This window comes from Capra hircus, chromosome 4 (assembly GCF_001704415.2).
Source record: "Capra hircus breed San Clemente chromosome 4, ASM170441v1, whole genome shotgun sequence".
Taxonomy (NCBI): domain Eukaryota; kingdom Metazoa; phylum Chordata; class Mammalia; order Artiodactyla; family Bovidae; genus Capra; species Capra hircus.
In genome coordinates this window covers 63,539,494-63,560,925 of record NC_030811.1, presented here as the reverse complement: position 1 = coordinate 63,560,925, position 21,432 = coordinate 63,539,494, and positions in this window count along the sequence as shown.

The following is a 21,432-nucleotide window of genomic DNA, read 5'->3' as shown; positions in this document are numbered from 1 at the left end:
AACGCTGTATTATATAATTGAACTTCGCTAAGAGTAGAACTTAAATATTTTCAACAAAGTAAATATGTGTATTGAGGGATATATTAATTGACCTGATGGTGAAATTCTTTCACAGTGTATACATTTATCAGATACATCAATTCCTTATCTTGTACACTTTAAAAACCTTATTTCACTTGTGAAATATACCTCAATAAACCTGGAGAAAAACTTGTTTGTAAAAACAAATTAAGTAATCATATCTTTTAGCAGAAACCAAAGTGTTGTTTTTTTTTTAATTCTGTGTTTTTGTGATTTAGACATTGAATTGAATCAAAGAGTAAATTTCGCAGCAATAACACTCTTGGCATTTATCCCAGATTAACAAAAACTTATTTCATGCAAAAAAGCCTGTACATCAGTGTTCAAAACATTATCTTTAATAGCCCCCAAATGGTAATAACTCAGAATACAATTTCAACAGGTAACAGTCAAACAAAATGTTAGATCCATACAATGGCACGCTACTCAGTAATAAGGCGTGAACTACTGATATGTGCAAAAACCTAGATGGACATCAAGATCACCATGCTAATGGCAAAAAGCCCACCTTAACAGGTTTACTTTGTGTGATTCCATTTAGATTGTTGTTTGGTCACTAAATCATGTCCAATTCTTTTGCAACCCCATGGACTGTAGCCTGCCAGGCTCCTCTGTCCATGAAATCTCCAGGCAAGAATACTGGAGTGGATTGCCATTTCCTTCTCCAGGGGATCTTCCCAACCCAGGGATCGAATCTGGGCATTCCTGAATTCCAGGTGGATTCCTTACCACTGCACCACCTGGGAGCCTGCATACTATTAAACTCACCTACAAATGGGTGATCCTCACCACTTCATTCTCAGATTCAATCATTTGCTATAATGATTCGCGGAACTCAGGGAAACACTTGCTTACATTTACGGGTTTATATTAAAGGATATGATAAAGGATACAGAAGAAGAGCCAGATACAAAGGTCCAGAGTGACACTGTGTGTCCTTGCTGTTTCTCTGCAGGATCCCCCTTGGCCCTGATGGGTCTACAACAATCTTGGGGGAAGAGTAAAACATTTCTCCTTTCTCCCTTGGGAAACTGATTACAAACCTAAAACAAACAGTTGTCAACCACAGTGAAACTTGGATTCCCCCATCCCACTACAGCCAATTTTTTTGTTTTCTTTCCCTGGCCTTTGTCTAATCAGCCCCTCAGCATGCAGTCACTATTAGATTGGAAACAGGTGTTCCTGTGTAGTAACCCTCCCTCCACCCCCCACTCTACCCCTTAATGAACTTGAAAATTCTTTTCATCTAAAACCCTTGAACTTCAAACTCAGAAATCATGTCTGAAGCAAAAACAACAAAGCGAGCTTAATATCAAAGCAGACTGTCATCCTTTCAGGTGGTGTCACCTGCAAAAAGGAGGGAAGAATCTGGAAATGAGCTTTGTTTTCTGGTGTGAATTGTGCTTTGGAGATCCTGTAGTAGCTGCAACACCAGAATGAGCTTCTCTTGGCTCCTACCTTCAGTATACTGGAAGGTCTGAGGGTTACATTCATGTGTACATTGAAACAAGAAAAGTTGAGGTTCATACCTGGATAATTCGGGCCTTCCCAAACCTCTTACCTGTTTTACCTCTCAGACACTGGTGTCTTAGGCTTAAACAGCTCAATTTACACTTCCCATGTGGCTCCATAAAGCAATTAGAATATTCTGGTATCTGAGGAGCACTAGCGTTTTATTCAGAGTAGGCAATGGCACCCCACTCCAGTACTCTTGCCTGGAAAATCCCATGGACAGCGGAGACTGGTAGGCTGCAGTCCATGGGGTCGCGAAGAGTTGGACACAACTGAGCGACTTCACTTTCACTTTTCACTTTCATGCATTGGAGAAGGAAATGGCAACCCACTCCAGTGTTCTTGCCTGGAGACTCCCAGGGACCGGGGAGCGTGGTGGGCTGCCGTCTATGGGGTCACAGAGTTGGACACGACTGAAGCGACTAAGCAGCAGCAGCGTTTTATTGGCTTCCCTGGTGGTTCAGTGGTAAAGAATCAGCCCGCATTGTGAGAGACCGCCTGCAATGCAGGAGACCCGGGTTGGATCCTTCAGTCAGGAAGATTCCCTGAAGAAGGAAATGGCAACCCACTCCAGTATTCTTGCCTAGAGAATTCCATGGACAAAGGAGCCTGGTGGGCTACAGTCCATGGAGCCGCCAAGAGTCAGACACGACTGAGTGACTAAGCGCACACATTCATCAGATGATTACCTCTACGGTGAACACAGGTTGAGCACTCATAGACATGAGCGTGTGCAATCCAGCAATGACTTTGGTGCTCAAATGATGTGCTGTATATCAATGACCTTCAGGTTCAGTTGGCGGTTTTTTGGAGTTTGGTTCTTCTATTTATCATTGGCCAGGAGTTAGGCTATTAGTTCTGGGACCATTTCTCAAAGACTACCCTCCCTGATTGTCTTACACACAAAATGAAACATTTTCTAATGATGAGGCCGATATTAAAAACAACAACAACAACAACAACAGTGTGAATCATCAACCTACTCTCAAGTGATGCTGGTATGCAATTGAAAACAGCTTCTACCCTAGAATTTGAATATTTCCAGTCAATGCTTAAAGATTAACATGGGCTTTTGAATACCTTGGCATCAGTCATCACACATCCAGAAATGTATGTACCAAGAGGCTTATTTCCTAACCCAAAACAAAAAGATGAAGGGCCTTGTATTACTTTTCTATTTCTGGCCTAACAAACAACCATAGTCACTTAAAACAGTACAAACTTAACTATCTCACAGTTCTGTAGACCATAAATCCGATATAATTGTCACTGGGCTAAAATCAAGGTGCTGGCAAGAGGAGGCTCCGGAATAGCATTTCTTATCTTACCTTTTCCAGTGTCTTCCCACGTTCCTCAGCTTCTGGCCTCCTTCCTCCATTTTTCAAAGCAGCAAGAGTGATTCAAGACACCCTCTTACTGCTGTTTCTCTGGTTTCCCACAGCTGGGCATGGTTCTCTGCTTTTAAAGACTTGGTCAAGTACATTGGCCTCACCTGGATAACTCGGACTAATCTCCACACCTCCAGGTCCTTAACACTAATCATACCTGCTGAGTCCCTATTACCATGTAAGAAACATTCACACGTTTGGGAGTAAGGTGTGGGCATCTTTAGGGGGCATTTATGCTGCTGACCACAGGCCTCTGTACAGAAGCATGCCAGGCTGGGATTTCACAGTTATCTGCAGGCTAGAAGTCTTAGATAACTGTGCCAGCTTGGACAAATTCTAGTGAGAGCCCTCTCCTGGGTTTCAGACGGCCAATTTCTTATAGAAGAAGCACGCTCTCTCCTGTCTTTTCATAAGGTTATTAACCCTATTCGTAAGGACTTCACCCTCATAGCTACTTACCTCCCAAAGGCCCCACCTCTGATTATCATCACACTGGAGGTTAAGATTTCCAAGCATGAATGTGGGGACGCAGCATTCAGTTTAAAGAACATAACACAGTCTCCTAGTGCTTCTGTGTTACCGAAACACAGGTTATCGAGAGCTTACAGGATGACTGCTGTCTACTCTCATCAGCTGTTACTGTTAGAGAGTTGCACTCCAAATCACACACAGCCTGATGAAAGCTCTGTTGCGTTGGTGACAAAGCTGTAGACCTTCTCTCAACAGTACAACCTGGGGATTTTTAGATCATGTGTTGGGAAAGTCGTGATGCACAATCCAAGAGGAAGAGGGGTTTACATTCATTACATTTCTACTCTTAAAAAAGTTTCATCTTTATGGACTGTACCTCACAGGTGCCTTTGCCCTTAGGGCTGAGTTTGGACAAAAGGATGCACTATCTGCTAGTGACTAGCAGATCAGAGGGCTTGAAGAGTTCAAAGAGTATATTCTGTCAGTCTTCGTCCTTTTGGGCCTCACTGTGGCAGTATCTGCTTTCCTCTCCCGAAGATGACAGCAGCGTCTATTGGGTACCCCCTCTCCTGTGGCTGTGGGTCTCTCCTGGTTGCAGGAAGTGCTCCCTGCTCTTGGCCTTGGAGGCCTTGGTCATCTTTCCCATCGCTGATTCTGCCTGTCCCTGCCCACACCTCAACAAGCAGATCCTTCATTAAACTAGCCCCCATTACCTGGTTTAGGTGTACCATGCTACTCTGATACACCTGAGGGTGACAGCATCTCATGATCTTGGACAAGTTACTAAACTTTCTCAAACCTCAGTATTTTCTTATCTGAAATATAGATAAAAATAGGTACCTTGTGGGGCGGTGATGACAACTGCATTATTTAATTCATAGATATCTTAGCACAGTGTTTGGTGCACAGACACTTAAATGCTTTGTTGTTGTTGTTGTTGTTGTTGCTGAAATAAAGGGAATGGATTCTCTGAGGAACTGAAAGTTCCACCTGGATCTAGATGTTCCACTATTTTTAACTTTACACAATGCACTTTTTACTCTAATGAGAAAGAGCTATTTTGAGCAACTATTAGACTAAGGTCTTGGGATTTACTGATAAACAATTGCTAGTGATACTGCTGGAGGTACCCAAACAGTGACCACTTACTGAGGCATGTTTAAATTCAAGCATCTTTACTTTATAATCTGATGTTTCTGAAATTTTCTAATTCAATACTGAGAGTCTGGTTTCTAGTATTCTGGATATAGAATGATTTAAATAATGTAAGCAGAGAACTAATACAGTAGAATAGGTAATAATTATAATAAGTCTGTCTACAAATCAGCTCAGATACATTAACTACTTCTCAGCTTGAAAAGTGAAGTTGCTCAGTCATCTCCGACTCTTTGTGACACCATGGACTGTAGCCTATTAGGCTTCTCCATCCATGGAATTTTCCAGGCAAGAGGGCTGGAGTGGGTTGTCATTTCCTTCTCCAGCGGATCTTCCTGACCCAGGGATCAAACCCAGGTCTCCTGCATTGCAGGCAGACGCTTCACTTCTCAGCTTACAAAGAGTCCACACCATGATCTGCTTATAAGAATATAAAGGTAGAATTTTGCAAAGCACATTCAATTTTTAAAAGGGAATGCTTATTACAGAATCAGGAGAAGGATGAAATTGCAAAAAAAAACCTGCAGGAAGTCTTTAGTATTTTGGTGCATGAAGATCCAAGTTCAGAGACAGAAGTAGATTTGAATTTGGAACTTTCCATGTCACCTTTTCAAATATAGATGGAAAAACTAGTTTAACAGCTGGCACCAGACCCTTTAGGCAGTGTTGCTGTTGTTGACTTAAAAGACTACACACTGAAAGATCACTCTCAGAAAGAAGATATGACCCCCTGAGGGTGTGATCTATAAGACTAAACTACTCTGAATAAGAAATAATAGAAATTTGGTGGTGAGAGAAAGCAGAGAACGGAAGGAAGCAAAGATGAGGGTAGGAGATAAAAGAGGAAAAATCTATGTTAGAACTGTGTAAATTTAAAGTTGCTTGCCTTGTTGGGGTTTAGCCACCCTTTCCCCAAATCTTTGATAAAGACTAGTACCCCATCTATGTGCTTTTTTCAAGAAGGAAATGGGGCTATTATCCACATCTGGGTCAGCACTTAGCAGAGAAAAGTGGAGAAAAGGCGAGGATGGGGGCCAGACAAAAATGATACTGAGAGGTTAGCAGAAGTGAGAACTCAGAGCAGATACATCCATAGAAATGTGAGCTTTAAGACCTTCGTGAAAATACCAGGGAAAGCATTAGTCTTTCCACAGGGCATAACAAAGAGACTTAGACCAATTTTATTTAAATTTGAAAGGGCAGGATGACCTCAGCTGATCCCTGAATTACAATTTATCAGGGATCCAAGTGAACAAGTAGAAATATGAAATTGGAGCTTCTGGTGTCAATCTGTTAAGAGAGCTGTATTCATCTATCAATCACCTGCTCTCCTGAAAATCAATGTGCCCAGGGAGCTTATAGACAATTGAAGAGACAAAGGAGGCAAAGCCAATAAATATATATGGATATATATGGAATAACTTACCTCTGAGGTCTAATTTTACAGACCTGTGATGTCAACTTGCTGGGCCTAGATTTTGGTCAAATATTTCTGTGAAAGTTTTGTGCGTGTGTGTGTCTGGGTGTGGGATTAACAATAAAGCTGGTGGACTTTGAGTAAAGCGCATTGCCCTCTGTCATGTGGGAGGGCCTCAACAAAAAATCAAGCCTTAATAAAACAAAGCCTGATCTCTCCTGAGAAAGAAAAAATTGTGCCAGCAGACTGCCTTGAAACACAAACTACAACTCTTCCCTCAGTTTCCAGCCTACTTTGCCAAGCCTCCGCAATCATATGAGCCAATTCCTTAAAATAAATCTCTCTCTCTCCACACACACACACACACACACACAAATCTGTTGGATCTGGTTTTTTGGATAACCCTAATGAATATACTACCAAAGCCATTTTTTATGTCTTAATAGAAGTAACACCCACAATAAAAGTCTTGGCCAAGAATTCACACTCATTTTGCAGAATTATTCTAGAGACAAATTTGAGTGTTATAGAACTATTTTTGTAAAGTATCCCAACTAGTCCTAGTTTCAATCTCCTAAAGCACAGGTTGTAGATATGAGTAACTGTCCTAGGTGGCACTTATGTGACAATACCTATTTCATGCAAAGCACTGTTCTAAATGTTGAGGAAAAAATGGAGGATGTTGTTGTTACTATTTAGTCACTAAGTCATGTCCAACTCTTTGGGATTCCATGGATTGCAGCCTCCAGGCTGCTCTGTCCATGGGATTTTCCAGCCAGGAATACTAAAGTGGGTTGCCATTTCCCTCTCCAGGGGTCTTTCCGATCCAAGGATGAAACCCATGTCCCCCACACTGGCAGGCAGATTCTTTCACCGCTGAGCCGCCTGGGAGGCCACGAAGTGAAGGATAAAGAGGCCCAAATCCTTGCTTTCATGGAGTTCGTATCCTAGTGAAGGGAGATAGAAGGAAACTAATCATATTAGTCAGGTGATGATAAATGCAAAGAATTAAGCTAAAATAGTCACCCTGCTTTAGGATGGAGAGTAAGGAAATAAGGTGAGTCTGTGGGATTTTATATCAAGTGTTTGGAGTAAGTGACATTTTAGCAGAAATCTGAATGAAGTGAAAGAGAGTCATGGGTGGGAGAAGATCCCAGCACAGAAAGCACCAAAGGAAAGGGCTGTGGGGCAGAAATGTGTCCAGGGAATTAGGGAAACACAAGGAAGGCAGTGGGTCTGAAGAGGAGTGAGCAGGGGAGCATGGTAGGAGATGAAGCCAGGAGTTCCCAGGACTTGACCATGTGGGGCCTTGTAGGTCATAAAGAAGACTAAAGATTTTGTTTGGAAGGAAATGGAAAACAAAGGGAAGGTTGTGAGCAGAAAGTGAAAGTGAAAGTGATGTCACTCAGTCGTGTCCGACTCTTTGCGACCCCATGGGCTGTAGCCTACCACGCTCCTCCGTCCATGGGATTTTCCAGGCAAGAGTAATGGAGTGGGGCGCGATTTCCTTCTCCAGAGGATCTTCTGGACCCAGGGACTGAGGGGCCTCCCACACTGTAGGCAGACGCTTTACTCTCTGAGCTACCAGGGGCAGACGCTTTACTGTCAGCAGTGCCCAGGGGCAAACAGGTGCTCACAAACATATGCTCCCATACTGGCACCTCAACACAGAAGCTGGTCAGCTGGTGAAAGGCCAGCACACCATGCTCTCTGCATATGATTTCCAGGGGGCCTAGGGACTCCTTGGCTTAGGGAGGCCAGTCAGAGTCCGTTCCTGCTAACATCTGTGCAGCCATCCTCAGGCCAAGCCTCCCGCAGCCCTGTCTGCAAGTGACTCTCCCTCAGCGCAGGGCAGGAGAGACCACTGGGTCCTGCCCCAGCTTTGATCCTGGGTGAATGCAGCCGCTGGGAAGTGAGCGGAGACAGGAAGGGGGAGGACAGCCTCACATGAACCCTGCCCCACAGACCCCAGGACCCCGTCCCCACCAGAATACAGCACACAGCCTGCACTGCAGCCCACTACAGGGCACACAGAGCCAGAGCTCCAGCCCAGACAAGGTCACCGCCCTAAAATGCACCCTTCCCTGTAAAACCAACACTCTGCAGAGAATGCAACAGAATCCAGAGTGTCTGCAACACACCATCCACAATGTCTGGGTCACAGTCCATAATTATTCAAATTTGAAAAAGGAGGGCTTCCCTAGTGACTTAGTGGTAAAGAATCCACCTGCCAATGCAGGAGACAGGTTCGATCCCTGGTCCGGGAAGATCCCACATGCCACAAGTCATCTAAGTCTGTGTGCTGCAACTACAGAAGTCCATGTGCCTCAGAGCCCGTGCTCCGCAACAAGGGAAGCCACCGCAATGAGAAGCCCAAGCACCACAACTAGAGAGAACCCCCGCTCTCCACAACTAAGAGAAGCCGCGCAGCAACCAAGACTAAAAAAAAAACCCACACCTGCTTAACGTAAAAAAAAATTAGAAACAGGAAACTATAACCTATATCCAAGAAGAAAAACAAAAGATGGCCAGCAAAGACCAACCTGGAGATGTCTCTAGGGATGGAATGAACATATAGAGATTTCAACTCAGCTACTGTAACCATGCTCTCAGAGCCAAAAAGAAAACATACTCGTAATGAATGAAGAGAGGACATCTCACAGAGAAAGGAAACCTACACAGAACCATCAGGTGGAAATCCTGGGAAGGGAAACAGCAGGGACTGAGGAGGGAGCCGAAGCTGAGGAGAGAGGTGGCAGCATGACGGTGGGACAAGAGGGACGCCTTGAACACAGCAGAGTCAGAAAAGGGTGCAATAAAGGTGCCGCAAGAGCACGCCTGAGACCCAGGCAAGGAGGGGCAGGGAAAACAGCTGGAAAACTAACAGCTCAAGTCTACCCAAATCTGGTGAAAGGCATAAACTGACAACTTCCATAAACCTAGCGCCGGTTCTCCGCAATACGAAACACAAAGGAAAATCACACCCAGACACATCACAGACAAACTGCCGAAAACTGAGACTACGGAGACAGTCTCCAGAGCAGCCAGAGGAGGACCCCGCGGGAAGCCCTGAGCTAGGGGAGGCGGGGGCTCAGGGCTCCCCACCCGAGACCGCCCCTCGGAGATGAAAGCAGAGTAACCACCGCCCCCCACAGCGACCCTGCACCTCAGAGCACCCCCTGGGGCAACAGCCGAGCCCCCAAAAGTGACTGACCCAAGGAAGGAAGACCCTTCCTCAACACTAATGTTTAGCCACGACACAAGTGCACAGCACACAGGCTTGGGGCTCCTACAGGCGGGACAGGGAGGAAAGAACTGTGAAATATTAGAAGAATATGCTTCACTTCACATATAGCTCTGCATAACGGAACTTCAGCTTTAGCAAGCTCCCTTAGGCTACTTTAGAGACTAGAGTGAGTGTGTATATAGAGTACATGCAAAGGTTAGGGAGAGAAATGGTGGGAGAGCAATAATCCTACCAGGAAATGATGGTAATGGAACAGTAGAGTTGGATATCTTTCAAAAGTGGAGCTGGAAGAACAGAAAAAGAAAGAGGGGAGTCAAAGATGACCCCATGTTTCTTCTCTTGAACAAGTAGAAGAATGGAGTTGACTTTATTCAGATGAAAAAATCTGGGAGAGGAAAAATGGAGGGTGTACACAGGGGAGTGAATTAAGGAACTGGTTTTGGACATGTTGCTCTTGAAGTGTCAATCAGACAATTAAGCAGAAAGGTCAAGAAAGCAGCTAGATATGTTAGTGTGGAATTCAGGGGTGAGATCTCTGCCCAAGATATGTATTCAGGAATTGTTAGTGTTTAGGTGGTTTATAAAGGTCATGAGATTGGATGAAATACCCCAGAGGGTAAGCATAGAAACTGAAGAGGAGAAGTCTGAGATCAAAGTCTTGGGACACTCCAGTGTTTCAAGGTCAGAAGAGGAGCTGTGCCAAGGTAACGAGGCTAAGAAGGAGCAGCCGGTGATGCAGAAGAAAAAGCCAAAGAAAGCGAGGTCTTGGAGGACAAGTGAAGGAAGTGTTCCAAATAAAGGAATGTGATCAACAAACAGATAAAGTGTAATGAGGACTGACACTTAGTGACTGGATTTGCCAATGTGGAAGTTTATCAGAGTCTTGCTAACAGGAGCTTGAGTACAGCAGAGAAAAGAAAAGCCTAATCAGAGTCTGTTCAAGAAAGACTTAGAGGAGAAGAGTTTTTATCTACATAAAAACTTAGGTGACTCTTTTCAGAGTTTCGAGGTTTGGAGAGTGGGGAGACTCTCTTTGACTGGCCAGTTTATTTCAATAATGTAAAAGCAATAGGCAGAGAGTGAAGACAGGGGAAGAAGATGTTAAATGCCAGAAACTTTCTTTTTTGACAGTGGTTCTCTATTTTCTTCAGTTTAACTTAAGGAATTGGGAGCAGAAGACTATCTTATCCTCTACAAGCAGAAGGTATTTATAACAGAACATCTCTGAGTTTATTTTGGAAAACAGTTGGCCAAGGACATCTACCAGCTTTCTCACTGCCTAGCCTGCTGCCCTCCCACTGCTATAGGCACCAGGATCTGTTCAGAGTCATTAGGGAATAAATCCTGAATCTCTATCTCAGTCTAGATAAGAACTTATGAGTGGTCCTGTTAGCAGTCCCTTCCCGATGGCTAATAATTTTGCTCTAGTAAGGGCTGAGCTTTCAAGCACAACTGTCATTTAATACAGATATTGACCAAAGATGAGTTCATTCTGCCCTGGAAGCCTAAGTGGTGTGCCACTAAATGTCTTTATGAAATTCAAGCAGGCTATCTTTTTATAGCAATAAAGATTGAAATATAGCAGCACGGTTCATGAGAGCCAAGGCATGGAAACAACCTAAATGGTTTTTGCAGATGAATGGATAGACATGGGGCACATGCATACAATGGAATACTGCTCAGCCATAAAAAACAAGGAAATAGTGCCATTTGCAGCAACATGGATGGACCTCGAGATTATCACACTAGGTGAAGAAAGTCAAAAAGAGAAAGACAAGCACCATATAATGCCACTTATATGTGAAGTCTGAGATATGACACAAGTGAGTTATCCAGACTTACAAACGTGGAGAATAGACTTGCGGTTTTCAAGGTAGAGGAGAGCTGAGGGGAGGGATGGAGCGGGAGTTTGGGGTTAGCAGATGAATATATAAACAACAGGTTCCACTATATAACACAGGTAACTACATTCAATATCCTGTGGCAAACCATAATGGAAAATAATACAAAAAAAGAGTGTATATATATATATATATCTGTATAACTGTATCACTTTGTTGTACAGTAGAAGTCTAACACAGCACTGTAAATGAACTATACTTGAATAAAATAAATATTTAAATGGAAAAAATAATTTGAGTAAAAAATCATTTCTCTGACAACTAACAAGGAATATAAAACAAGTATCTATTGCGTATCCACTATATGCACAATACTAAGTTTTTGTAAGATCCATGAAGCAAAAGAATCAATAATTCTCTGATTCCTATAACTGCTGAAGGTAAATGTCTTAAATTTCTTACAACTACTCATATAATTTTGAATAATCCTTGAAAAAGTATTCTACCTGATGGTTAAGATAATGTTAAGGGGACACCAGAGGGCATTTTAAGGTTCAGTACAATGGTAACCAACTCCAGTAATCTTGCCCGGAGAATCCCATGGACAGAGATGCCTGGTAGGCTGCAGTCTGTGGGGTTGCTAAGAGTCGGACATGACTGAGCAACCTCACTTTCACTTTTCACTTTCTTGCATTGGAGAAGGAAATGGTAACCCACTCCAGTGTTCTTGCGTTGAGAATCCCAGGGACAGGGGAGCCTGGTGGGCTGCCATACACGACTGAAGCGACTTAGCAGCAGCAGCAGCAACCAGTATTTATGTTTCTAGGAAGATTCTTTTTAATTTTTCAGGATCGAATTCTAGGCTTTCCCTTCCCACTGCTGGTTACACTATAACAAGGATAGGAAAACAAGGAGGAAGAGGGAAACTAACATCTTGCATCCAATATCTCCCTGGTGGCTCAGTGGTAAATAATCCACCTGACAATGCAGGAGTTGTGGGTTCTATCCTTCGGTTAGGAAGATTCCCTGGAGAAGGAAATGGCAACCTCTCCAGTATTCTTGCCTGGGAAATTCCATGGACAGAGGAGCCTGCTGGGCTACAGTCCAGGGGGTCACAAAGACTCTGACGTAACTTAGTGACTAAACAACAAGAACAAATCTATCAGGCATTTTCCAGGAGTTAATTAAATTTTAAAAGAATATGGTAAGATTCATGTCGATGTATGTATGGCAGAAGCCAACGCCATATTGTAAAGCAATTATCCTTCAATTAAAAGTATATACATTAAAAATAAAGAATATGGTGAGACATATCTTTGAGTTTCCATTTTGCACATTAGAAAACTAGTAAAATAAAAGTAGCTCTAAACCACTTGGCATCATGGAGAGTTGTTAATTAATTATAGTGCCTTAGAAAATTTTGGAAACAAAACAGTGCTGCCATTTACTGCAACATGCCATAAACCCTCCTGCATAGAAAATCTGCCCACTGTGTCTTGGCCTGGCATCCTGGCTTTGAGATTGTTCCACTCTACCAGCCCGACTTAATCAAGGTCGTTGAAAACTGTTCCTGTCTTGCCAGGTGTAAAAGCCTGCTCCAGATTGGTGTTATCAGCAAATTTATTGAACTTATGTTCCCTTCCATCACCCTGTGGATGACTCTGGCCCTCAACCAACCCTTATGGATGGACACTACTTGATAAATTTCCTCAGGATGACAAGAAGTCACTGATAGCTCCTCTTTGATTGCAACTCTTCAGCCACTTGACAACACTGTGAGCCGAGCTATGTATTACCAGCTTGTTGAAAAGAAATGTCATGTGATATGGTAGCAAAAGCCTCACGGCAGTCTAGATATATGATATCTATTACTCTTCCTTTGTCAGTGTGTCAAAGAAAGAAATTAAACTTACTTTCCTGGTTGCTTCCTAAAGATATGTAGGTGACTATCCAACAGCTCTTATTTGTTAATTTGCCAATCAATGGATTGTTTGTATCTTACTGGAAGTTTTTGCATGTCAACTGCAAGCATCCCTAATACAATGTTTTAAAAATCTTCAGACACTTTTAGACTGTCTTTCACTAGATTTCTATTCTGACTCTATGCAGTATAGAAATAAGCCCTTAGGACCCAGGAGTAGTGAAAAGATTCCTTTTGTCCATTCACAAGTCCTATTGTTTGCTGTCGTTTAGTCACTAACTCATGTCCAACTCTTTGCGACCCCATGGACTGCAGCACTGTGGTTCAAAAGCATCAGTTCTTTGGCGTTCAGGCTTCTTTATGGTCCTGTCCAACTCTCACATCTGTACATGATTGCTGGAAAAACCATAGCTTTGACTACATGGACCTTTGTCAGCCAAGTGATGTCTCTGCTTTTTAGTACGCTGTCTAGGTTTGTCATGGAGTTTCTTCCAAGGAGGAAGCATTTTTTAATTCCATGGCTGCAGTCACCATCCACAGTGATTTTGGGGCCCAAGAAAATAAAGTCTGCCACTGTTTCCACTGTTTCTCCATCTGTTTTCCATGAAGTGATGAGACTGGATGCCATGATCTTAGTTTTTTGATGTTGAGTTTTAAGCCAGCTTCTTCACTCTCCTCTTTCACCTGCATAAAGAGGCTTTTTATTTTTAAGATCATTTCAAACAAATAAGTACTGGCCACTAGAGAATGATTGTCTTTATATTCCACTTCTGACTGCAGAATCTCAGGGCAAAGTGTCCTTATTTGAATGAAATCAGCCAGCTTTGTGAGATGAGGAGGACTAAGGGTGTGAGTGTAAGTGTGCTTATGAAAGAGGGTACACAGGAAGGAGGCAGTCATGCTTTTTCAAGGCAAGGTGAATTCTTTCTTATCACTCTGCTTTGCTTCCTTTCCTTAAATAAAGTCAGAGAGGTTTCCTCCAAATTTCCTGTATCACCAATGAGTATAATTCAATCCACAGTATAGAAAACTAAACTCAGTGCACTTATATTTTGAACAATAGGCTTGATTTTCTAGGTTTTCTATCATCCCCATGAGGAGTCATCTCTTTTTCCTGACACCACTTCCTGCTTCCTTGCTACCAAGCCTTCTGACTTATTATTCAATATCTTCATATTTCAGGTGGAGATCATTAGGCTCTGGATTTGATGCTGAAGCAGCTCTTCTCCATGGGCTTTCTGGGTGGCTCTAGTGGTAAGGAACCTGCCTGCCAATGCAGGAGACATAAGAGAGGCAGGTTTGATCCCTGGGTCAGGACATCCCCTGAAGGAGGGCATGGCAACCCACTCCAGTATTCTAGCCTGGAGAACCCCATGGACAGAGGAGCCTGGTGGGCTACAGTCCATAGGGTCACAAAGAGTCGGACACGAATGAAGTGACTTAGCATAGCACTATTCTTTTCCATCTCATGCCTCCCATCATGATATTCTGCCTTCTGGGCAGGGCACAGGGCAGGGTTGATAAAATATATTGGCACTCCTCCCCCATGAACATAGCAGACAGAAAAAAATCAATCTTAGCATTCTTTCCTTCTAGGACTAGTTGAGGCCTTCCCAACATAATACTCCAGGCAGCAGTCTTCCCAACATAATACTCCAGACTAGGAATCACCAAACATTTTCTGTAACAAACTAGACAGTAAATATTTCAGGCTTTTCTAACCATACAGCTTTTGTTGCAACTACTTAGCTCTGTCCCTGTAGGGTGAAAGAGTCACAGACAATAAGGAATGAATGAACGTGGCTGTGTTTCAACAAAACATTTACAAGCAATGAGTGGCTGGCTGGATTTGGCCTATGAGCTGTAGTCCAGTGGTTTGTTGGACATAGTTTGCAGGCCCCTGCTCTACATACCTACCACCAATCAGAGTTGCCATCTAAAACTGGAACCTACCTGATATTCCTGGGCTGAAGTACATGATGCTACAACGTTTCATGTGCTGATTTCCACCGGAGGAGCAGATTTAACTGAATTTGGGGCCCTCAGCTCTGAGTGTCTTGAAGTTAAAAGTCACCCTGGGACCAAGGAGAACAAGTTTCAGGGCTTCACTGGTGGCTCAGTGGTAAAGAATACCTGCCAAAGCAGGTGATTCAGGTTTGATCTCTGCATCAAGAAGATCTCTTGGAGAAGGAAACGGCAACACACTCCAGTATTCTTACCTGGGAAATCCCATGGACAGAAGAGTTTGGGATCGCAAAGAGTCAGACATGATTTAGCGACTGAACAGCAACAACGTTCTCATTCTCTTTAACTTTGTCATTGCTGAGGCTAGCACTGGATTTCTTTACATTCTTTTCTCAGAGATATGAGAATAAATGACATGAAACACCTCAAAGCCTTTGCCTTAGAATAGGTACTATCATATATAGCAGTTCAATCACCAAAATCTTTGCTCCTGAAGGATTACAAAGAAAAGGAAAAGAAAAGAAAAAAAAAAAAAGCCTAAACAAACCTAAATTATAATATAATGGGATAGGATGAAATCAATTGCAGCCTAACAACCATCCATTTTATCTCAATTATTTATGAGACTTAAAATGTGTGGAACTAGTTTGAGGGTTCTATTCCTGTTTTCTGTCGGCTGACTCCTTAGCCAAATGAATGTCTGAAGAGAAGGTAGGTAAGGCTTTGAAAACCTAATGGGACATTTCAGGCAAAAGATAACATTAAAAAAAAAAAAGAGAGAGACACGTTAATTATTCTGAGAAGAATGTTGCCTGAATGGAATTTATGTTTTATTGTCTTCTAGTAAGGATAATTAACAAATGTCTTAGAACTGTTAGGTATTATTATGTAGTACATCTTTTAAGCAGGAAACTATTATTTAAATGATAGAATGTTAACATGGACGCTCTTAGGAAGTAATTTAACAGAATTCACTCTCTTCTCTCAAGCTTTTACTTATCCCCTACCTGTTTTTGTTTTCTCTTCTTTTCTTGACATCATTACAGCAGAGGTCATAAATGTCCACTTCTCAGAATTACTATCCAGAAGAAAAAGTACAAAATACCTCATTTGATCCTTTCAAGCCTGATATTACATGAAAAGATAAGAAATCTATTTTTATATTCATTCATTACCTTCAAACTCTCTTTAATGTAACTGTATCAATTTGGACAATAAAATCTCATTAATTTGTACTTCAGCACTTTGGAATTTGAGGTCCTTTGGGCAGGCCTAGCTTAAAGAGGATCTATTGAATATTTATGGGAAAATAAAATTATTCAAGCTGCTGACTGATGCAAATAACTTACCAAAGCAAGATAAAGTTTGACTGAGATTATTAAAGTCTAAATGCTTTGAACTGACCAGAACATACTCCCAGCTTCATAAACCAACTCCGTGTAGTTTCTGTCATTGTTGTTTTTTTTCAATTGCTCAGTTGTGTCCAACTCTTTGTGACCCCATGGACTGCAGCTTGCCAGGCTTCCCTGCCCTTCACTATCTCTTGGAGTTTGTTCAAATTCATGTCCATTGAGTCAGTGATGCTATCCAATCATCTCATCTCTTGCTGCCCCCTTCTCCTTTTGCCTTCCATTTTTTTTCCCAGCATCACAGTCCTTTCCAGTGATTCATCTCTTCACATCAAGTGGCCCAAGTATTGGAGCTTCAGCTTCAGTATCAGTCCTTCCAATGAATATTCAGGGTTGATTTCCTTTAGGATTGACTGGTTTGATCTCTTTGCTGTCCAAGGAACTCTCAAGAGTCTTCTCTAGCACTACAATTTGAAAGTATCAATTTGTTGTCACTCAGCCTTCAAAGCCAAAGATATCCTGTACTCTTCTTTTTCATGCCTTCTTTGTACTCTTCTCTGCATTGGGAATACTCTTTTCTTCTTCTTCTATTTATTTCAAAATTCTATTCGGAGGGAAGTCCCGCGATGGCAGAGGAATAGTCACCTTCTCCCCCACAAATTCATCAAAAGATCATTTGAATGCTGAGCAACTTCCACAAAACAACTTCTGAACGCTCACAAAGGACACCGGGCACCCAGAAAGGTAGCCCATTCTCTTCAAAAGGAGGTAGGACAAAATATAAAAGACAAAAAGAGAGACGAAAGAGTTAGAGATGAAAACCTATCCTGGGGAGGAAGTCGTAAAGGAGGAGAAGTTTCCAAACAGTAGGAAACACCCTCACGGGTGGGTTTGTGGGGAGTTTTGGAATCTCAGGGGGCAACATAGTTCAGTTCAGTTCAGTTCAGTTCAGTCGCTCAGTCGTGTCCGACTCTTTGTGACCCCATGAATTGCAGCACGCCAGGCCTCCCTGTCCATCACCAACTCCCGGAGTTCACTCAGACTTGCATCCATCGAGTCGGTGATGCCATCCAGCTGTCTCATCTTCTGTCGTCCCCTTCTCCTCCTGCCCCCAATCCCTCCCAACATCAGAGTCTTTTCCAATGAGTCAACTCTTTGCATGAAGTGGCCAAAGTACTGGAGTTTCTTAACTGGGAGAAAACAAACAAACAAACACAGAATACACACCTAATCGCAACTGCCAGCAGAGAAGCAGCCCAGATGCTCACTTCTGCCACCAGCCAGTGGAGGCTGGACAAGGAGGCGCAGGCTGCAACATTGGTGCTTAGGGTAAGGACCAGGTCTGAATGCCCTGAGGACAATCTGAGGGAGTTAACATGAGATAGCAACCCAAACTGTGGGATCGCCACAGAGGGAAAAAAAGAGAGAGAGAACTTTCCTGTGAAAGGCTCTAATGCGCAGCCTGGCCTGCTCACAGAACAAAGGATTGACTGAATACCAAAGGAGAGCTAACCAGCTACATACAGGCCCATCTCCCCCGCCGGAGGCAGAGAGACAGGCGAGCTACAGCCAGAGGCTGAAGGCAAGAGGTTGCTGCAATCTCAACCCGAGACCAGCATTCTACACCAAACTGTGAGCAGGCTCCCAGTTGCTAACCACATCTTCCTGGGATGCTGGACAGTTGACATCTGCCAGGAGGTAGCAGCCTGAGATCAGCCCCCCAGAGGAGACACACGGCACACCTGAGACGGTGCTGTCACAGCACACCCAGGAAACCAAGCAGCCAGGACCGGGGAGGTGATGAAGACACACAGTCCACCGGGACAGTGCACTCGCCAAGCACCTGGTCACCTGAAGTGCTCGGACCTGGGAAGGGCAAAAAATGCACGCCCAACAGAGTCTGTGCCCTTGAGGAGTACCTGAGAACCCAAACCTGAGCGGCTTAGACCTGGGAAGTGCACGAAATGCAGACCCCGCTTTGGATGGTGCTCCTGCAGAGCCCCCTGGAGCCTGAGCAGTGTAGACCTGGAAAGCACACACCAGCGAGCTGGGGCAAACCCAGTGTGGGCCATACACCAGGAGCACTCCCCACATGCCAGCGATACTTGTTTGCAGTGTCCCTCCCTCCACATAACACAACTGAACAAGTGAGCCTAAATAAGTGACCACCTTTGCCCCCTTGCGTCAGGGCAGAAATTAGACACTGAAGAGACTTGCAAACAGAGGAAGCCAAAATAAACAAGAGGAAGCCGCTCTGGAAGTGACAGGTGGACCAGATTAAAACCCTGTAGTTTACATTGACTAAGCATTGGAGGGGACCTGTAGACCTTGAGAACAAGTGCAAGCTGGAACAAGGAAATATCTGAAACTGAACTGACTCCACACTGCCCACAACAGCTCCAGAGAAATTCCTAGATACATTTTTACTATTGTTACTTTTTAATTTATTTAAAATTTAGTTCTTTATTACTCCTTTAATTGTCATTTTTATAACCTAATATTACCTTGAAATGGAGAAGGCAATGGCAACCCACTCCAGTGTTCTTTGCTGGAGAATCCCAGGGATGGGGGAGCCTGGTGAGCTGCCATCTATGGGGTTGCACAGAGTCGAACACGACTGAAGCGACTTAGCAGCAGCAGCAGCAGCATTACCCTGAAAAAGAAAGACCCTATTTTTTTTTAAATTTTATGTTTACTTTATTTTACTTTACAATACTGTATTGGTTTTGCCATACATTGACATGAATCCACCACGGGTGTACATGCGTTCCCAAACATGAACCTCCCTCCCACCTCCCTCCCCATAATATCTCTCTGGGTCATCCCTGTGCACCAGCCCCAAGCATGCTGTATCCTGCATCGGACATAGACTGGCAATTTGATTCTTACATGATAGTATACATGTTTCAATGCCATTCTCCCAAATCATCCCACCCTCTCCCTCTCCCTCTGAGTCCAAAAGTCCGCTATACACATCTGTGTCTAAGAAAGACCCTATTTTTAAAGCAAATTTCATATATATATATTTTATAATTTTTGTGATTGATTTTGTTTTGTATTTTAATGTTGTCTTTTTGAGGGTCTAACCTCTATTCTAGATTTTTAATCTTTGCTTTTTGTATTTGTTATCAATTTTTTACCTTTAAGAATCTAATCTTCAGTATCCATTTTCAGTTAGGGGTGAGACTACTGGCTTGATTGCTCTCTCCCCTTTTGACTCTCTCTCTTCTCCCCCAGGGATTCCCTGGTGGCTCAGAGGGTAAAGCATTTACCTGCAATGCAGGAGACCTAGGTTCGATACCTGAGTTGGGAGGATCCCCTGGAGAAGGAAATGGCAACCCACTCCAGTACTCTTGCCTGGAAAATCCCATGGATGGAGAAGCCTGGTAGGCTACAGTCCATGGGGTCACAAAGAGTTGGACATGAATGAATGACTTCACTTTCACTTTTCACTTTTCCCCCAAGGTCACCTCTATCTCCTCCCTCCCCCTTCTCTTCTCTACATTACTCTGTGAATCTCTCTGGGTGTTCCAGGCTGTGGAGAACACTTAGGGGACTGATTACTGGCTAGATTGCTCTCTCCTTTTTTGACTCCCCCTCTTCTCCTCCTGGTCACCTGTATCCCCCTCCTCCTCATCTCTTCTCCCTGTAACTCTGTGAACCTCTCTGGGTGTCCCTCACTGTGGAGAATTGTTTCACCATTAACCTAGATGTTTTGTCATCTGTGCTGTATGGATGGAGAAGTCTTGAGGCTACTGTAACAATAGGACTGAAAGCCAGAGGCAGGAGGATTAACTTCAAAACCTGAGAACATTAGAGAACTCCTGATTTCAGGGAACATTAACAGAGAAGAGCTCATCCAAAAGCCTCCATACCTACACTGAACCCAAGCTCCACCCAAGAGCCAACAAATTCCAGAGCAAGACATACAACGATAATTCTCCAGGAAAGCAGGAACACAGCCCTGAGCATTAAAAGATAGGCTACCCAAAGCCATGTGAAACCCATAAACACCCCAAAACCCACTACTGGACAATCCACTGCACTTCAGACAGAAGAGACTCAGTTCCACCCACCAGAACACAGATGCAAGCGCCCCTAACCAGGAAACCTTGACAAGTCACTAGTCCAACCTCACCCACAGGGAGCAGGCTCCACAATAAAGAGGAACCACAAACTTCCAGCCTATGGAAAGGGCACCCCAAAAACAGCAATCTAAACAAAATGAAAAGGCAGAGAAATATTCAGCAGGTAACAGAACATGATAAATGCCCACCAAACCAGAGGAAGAGATAGGGAGTCTGCCTGAAAAATAATTCAAAATAATGATAGTAAAAATGTTCCAAAATCTTAAAAACAAAATGGAGTTACAGAAAAATAGACTAGAGACAAGGATTGAGAAGATGCAAGAAATGTTTAACAAGGACAGAGAAGAAATAAAGACGAGTCCATCAATAATGAGTAATGCAACAACTTTAGCTATTGTACCAACAGGAGAATAACTGAGGGAACCAACAATAGAATAACTGAGGCAGAAGACAGGATAAGTGAGGTGGAAGATAGAATGGTGGAAACAAATGAAGCAGACAGGAAAAAAGAAAAAAGAATTAAAAGAAATAAGGACAACCTCAGATACATCTGGGACAATGTTAAATGCCCCAACATTCGAATCATAGGAGTCCCAGAAGAAAAAGACAAAAAGAAAGGGCATGAGAAAATACTTGAGGAAATAATAGTTGAAAACTTCCCTAAAAGAGGGAAGGAAATAGCCACCAAAGTCCAAGAAACCCAGAGAGTCCCAAACAGCATAAACCCAAGGTGAAACATCCCAAGACACATATTAATTAAACTAATGAAGATCAAACACAAAGAGTAAATATTAAAAGCAGCAAGGGAAAAGCAGCAAATAACACACAAGGGGATCCCCATAAGGATAATAGTTGATCTTTCAATAGAAACTCTTCAGGACAGAAGGAATGGCAGGACATACTTAAAGTGAAGAATGGGAAAAACTTACAACCCAGATTACTATATCCAGCAAGGATCTCATTCAGATATGAAGGAGAAATCAAAAGTTTTACAGCC